Source organism: Gekko japonicus, unplaced genomic scaffold, assembly GCF_001447785.1.
Source record: "Gekko japonicus isolate JY-2015 unplaced genomic scaffold, Gekko_japonicus_V1.1 scaffold6157, whole genome shotgun sequence".
Classification (NCBI taxonomy): domain Eukaryota; kingdom Metazoa; phylum Chordata; class Lepidosauria; order Squamata; family Gekkonidae; genus Gekko; species Gekko japonicus.
The window spans coordinates 9,804-14,938 of NW_015176621.1; positions in this window are offsets into that span (position 1 = coordinate 9,804).

Consider the following 5,135-nt stretch of genomic DNA (forward strand, 5'->3'; position numbering starts at 1 on the left):
CAGTGGCAACTTTAAGACCAAGTTTTATTCAGGTACAAGCTCTCCCTCCTCTCCGAGGACAGATCTGCATGTCGTCCCCCCCCAATAGCTAGCAATCCAAAACAGTCCAGTGGAGCCTGAGCGGTGGGTGTTGCCTTCTGACACACTTCTGGTGATGTCAGGGGGTGTGGCATATGCAAATAAGTTATGCTAATGATATATACTAATGAGCTCCTGCACCTCTTTTTCTACTACATGACCCCTGATGACAACACACCTGTCCCAAGCCCCTCCCAAAAGCTCCTGGGGGGTGTGCCAGCCCACAGCCCGCCAGCCGTATTCCAGCATTCTGTTTCCCTCAGCTGTCCACCAGATGCCCTTATAAGCATGGGCATAGAAGCCAATTTTCCCCAGTATTATTGGCCCCCAGAAAGTGCTTTTCAGAGCTCTGCTGCCCCAGAAGGTGGAGGCTCCCTTTAGTCACCAGGTGGAATAGCTCTGACAAAATCTGTCTACCTTATGGAGGAAGAATGAGATATTAATGTGAGGAATGGCCTTCCATGAATTTGTCTAATCCTCTTTGAGAGTCACCACAATGTGAGTTCTGTAAAATTAACTCTGTGTTGTGTGAAGAAGTGTTGGATTTCCCCCCCCCCGACCTCATCCTTCTACCAAGGCACTGGGTGACCCAATCGTATCCAGGCTCAAAGAGTCCTTACCGCAGGAGAGGGCATCTTGGGCATGTTCCGGGGCCTGCGCTCCCCTCTCTTGCTTCAAGGAAGGTCCTTCCGCTTCAGGATATGTCACTTCTATCTTCAGAAATGGTCCCCACATCTGAAAAAGCAGCGATGGAAATTAAATAAATTAATTAACGTATGGCAGTGTGTGTAGTATAGCCAGGAGATCCTAAGATTGTCTAGCAGCCAGAAGGTCGAGTTCTTTTAGAGTTATGCACCACTAGGTGGCGAGCTAGACTTGTTTTTAAGGTAAGAGTCACCTCAGAGGTGGTTTCCCATCGCCTACCTCTGCGACATGGCCCTGGTATTCTTTGGAGGTCACCCATCCAAATACTAGCCAAGAATGATCCTGCTGAGCTTCTGAGTGTGACGGGATCTGTCTAGCCTGGTCTATCCAGGTCAGGAAGCAGCGAGGGAGAATAGTAAGGGATGGAATGGAATATACCAAGGAATGGATCCTGCCCCACTCCTAGACTCCACAACCTTCCATCAGCAGACCTGGTGAGTTATCTGGAGGGATCAGAAATTCTCTAGTAGAAGACACTGCTGAAGGAGGCTGTGAAATCTCCCTTTTGGATGATTAACACTTGGAGAGATGTCAGGCAGGGAACCTTTAGAATAAGGCCGGGTATCGTTGCTTGAATTGGACATACCTGGAGGGAATCCCCTCACCTGTTCAGCCTGCCTCTTCTCCTCTGCCTGACTCAGGAGGAAGCCTTCGGCCAGGGCCACCACCTGGGAACTGGTCTCCGGCCCACATCCTCTGACCCAGCCCTGCATTTCCTGGGGCAGGATGGCCAGGAACTGCTCCAGGATCACCAGGTCCAGCATCTGCTTCTTGGTGTGCCTCTCTGGCTCCAGCCAGTGGCTGCAAAGTCCATGGAGCCGGCTGCAGACCTCTCGGGGCCCGTCGGCCTCCTGGTAGCGGAACTGCCGGAAGCGCTGGCCATGTACGTCTGAGGTCATGGTGTCCTCAGTCAGGGTCTCTGGCACAGCTCTTTCCCAGAATTCAACACCACTTCCAGCTGGGAGGAGAAGGGGGCCTTTGCTTGCTGTCTTGCCAGTTCCAGGTCCTCCTGGGTCCTGCTCTTCCATCTCCTGCCCCTTCTCTTGAGTCACCTCCATCTGTGAAAAGAGGCCTTTATTCACTTGGCTGTGGAGAGAGGCTTCTCCCTGGGGGGAAGGAGAGACACAGACAGTAACACCTCACAAGGAAAAAGGAGAATGGAGATACACACCCAATCATCACAGATCTTCATATGCTCAGGGGACACGTGAGGATTTCCCCGGAAGACCAGAACAAAAATGCTTCTTGTGCTCTGTAGACCGGGTTTAATGTTATTTTGCTCTATTATATATGAAGGTATTTTAAATATGTCACCTTTGTTTTTTGGGAAAGTGAAGTGTCTCTGTTTGGCCTTTTAGAGATGTTATAAGCTTAGCCTCTCATTCCTTTGGCTTTGTCTGTCCTAGGAAGTTAATTCTTTTTTTCTTTTTTTAACTAAATTTGTATTAATTTTTTCAAATGCAGTAACAGGAAGAAAAGTAAACATCATAAAAGAACTTCAATGAATAGCAATACTTAACCTTAACATTAACCAGGGCTTTTTTGGTAGAAAAAGCCCAGCAGGAACTCAGTAGCATAATAGGCCACACCCAACAGAAACTCATTAGCATATCCAGCATATCATTAGCATATCCAGCCACACCCATGAGAGCACAGCTCATTAGCATATTAGGCCACATACCCATGTTACCAGAAGTATAGTCATCCAGCCACACCCACCTTTTGCTTCTTATTCTGTTTACCTTGTTTGTTGTCAAAACCCAGGGCTTTTTTGTAGCCGGAACTCTTTTGCATGTTAAACCACACCCCTAATGTAGCCAATCCTAATGAGTTTCTGCTATTGGGTGTGGCCTATTATGCTAATGAACTCCTGCTGGGCGTGGCCAACTTGGTAGCCAGCCGGAACTCCGTTCCTGTGTGTTCCTGCCCAAAAATAGCCCTGACATTAACATATAAAATAAAAACTCTGTGGTTATTTCTTAAGTTAAACCAGAGGCCCCAAACGTTTGCATGGATCTCTTCCCTAGGCCTGAAGTGTCAAGCAAGAACTCTGTCCAAGCACTCATGCGGGGGTAGCCCAACTCACCCTGACAGAAGGGCCGTTTGCCAGAGTCCAGCCTGTTTTCTGGTAACAAGCCTAAGCCCAGCCATTGAACAACTCTGGATGGCCTCTAGGTGAGGAGATATGCCCACCCAAAGCCACATTGGTGCCCTGCTAGTGTAATGTAAATCTGGCATAGAATGGGACTCTGCCGGGGGTGTGGTCTGCGTGTGGAATGGAGCTGAGTTGACTTCCTGAAGCCTCTCCCGGTTAGGGCTCAAGGGCTGCTGGGAGGAAGAGGGGCCGGGGGAGGCAAGAAACTCTGCTGAAGGCACAAGGTTGCCAACTCGGAGTTGGGAAATTCCTGGAAATTGGGGGGTGGAGCCTGGGGAGGGCATGGTATAATGGAATATCCATCTCGAAACGGACGATATTCCGGAGAATTTCGTCCATCATCATCTGTAACAACATGAAATTATTGTTATATATTTGCTAATTTATATTTTTGTATGCTTATAAGACTTTGAATATATGTATGCACACTTCGCAGTATTTTTGTTTACTTTTGGTCTTTTGTACTGCAACCCCTGAGCTGTTATTCGAAGGCACAAGGTTGCCAACTCCAGGTTGGGAAATTCCTGGACATTTGGGGCTGGAGCCTGCGGAGGGCTGGGCATCATATCCACCCTCCAAAGCAGCCACTTTCTGCCCTCATATCGACCTCTGGAGGTCAGTTGTGATTCCAGGGGATCTCCAGGACCTACCTGGACATTGGCAACCCCACATCAGGGAGATGGGGGGGGGGAGACCAGCCAAAATGCCTGGCCTGCTGGCTATAAAATCAGCATAAGTGAGTCCTCCCATTTGATCCCATCTGGGCCTCCCAGCCACCAAAAGGCGGCTTTTGTATTCTTTGTGCTGGCCCCAGTCAGCGTTATCTGTAATTTAGTAAAACTGCTCTGTATCTTTAAGACTTGTTGCATCTGGGAATTGGAGTCCACAGTTAGGGGTCCCAGAAGCTTCCCTCTGACTGGCTCATTAAGAGTAATTTCCTGAGCTCAGAGATGCAAAGATAGGAGTTTTATTGTTCTTTTCTGGTTTTCTTTGTCCATCAACCCTTACAGCAAGGAGAGGGGAAGCCCATCTCTTTCTCACCACGGCGATAGAACTGACCAGCTATCTGGTCGATTGTGAGTAAATGATTTTCTGAATGCGTATGAAGTTAAATAAAGATGATTTAAGCTCTCCTCAGTAGTCGTGCGTTGACTCACACCTGGAAAGCGTTTGCACAGCTCGCACTGGACAGGACATTCTTGCCGGCATCCCCCTTCACCAGACCTGAACCCACACCCCCTGGGACTGTGCCCTTGCGTTTCTCCCTGTTGTCTTGTCTGGGGGTCTGGACCTCTCTCGCCTGGCAAAAGGGATTGAATTCCTCCCACCCAAACCCCAGTGCAGGAGGAGGAATTGGGCATTGTGTTTCGGCTGCCTCCGCCAATTGAGCCGTGGAGTGATGGGGTGGGGGACGATGGGGCTTGAAGAGCTGTGTTTTCTCCCTGTGTGTTCAGGTTGCCAAACACTGCTGTGGGTGTGTGTTCAAACTAAGATCTGTAGAGCTCTCTGTTGTGTTTACATCGCTCATGCCACCATTCTCAGAGTGATGTGTGCCCCTGTGCCATTGGTTCCTCCTGGGAGGCTGTTCCCAGGGGGTGTGGCCATATCAGCAGGCCCCGCCCCTCTCTGCCAGTAAGAGGGGGGTCACCTCACGCTCTGCTTGGTTAGCACTGCTGCTGTTTCCATCATCTTCCCTGGCATTGCCAGGCTCTCTGCCCCTTGGCAACGGAGATTTCCAATTTCCCATTCTTCTGCTGGGCGGGCCTGGGACACCAGGTGGCAGCCCCAGCCCCACACAGGGCCCACGTCAGAGTCTTAGGATGGGGCTGCAGTTGATTCCAGGGCAGGAAGGATTTCCCATCTCAAACCCACCCCCCTTTTTTTTACTCATCCAACCAAAAAAGGGTCAGCTTTTTGTGAGGGGTTTTGCACATTATAATGACCAGCAACAGAAGGTTAGATTCATATGTTTCACTTTTCTTGTACTCAGGAGTCATTTCCTGCAGGAGCGCACAGGAGCGGAGCTCCGGCAGTAAGGAGCCCAGGGGGCGGGCACATGCAACAAGCCCCACCCCCTACTCCCAGCAGCCCTCAGTCAGGCCACAAGGAACAAGACGCAGCCAGGTGTTGCAGAGCCCCCCCCTCGGCCCGCCTTCAGGTACAAGCTCTCCCTCCTCTGCAAGGACAGATCTGCACG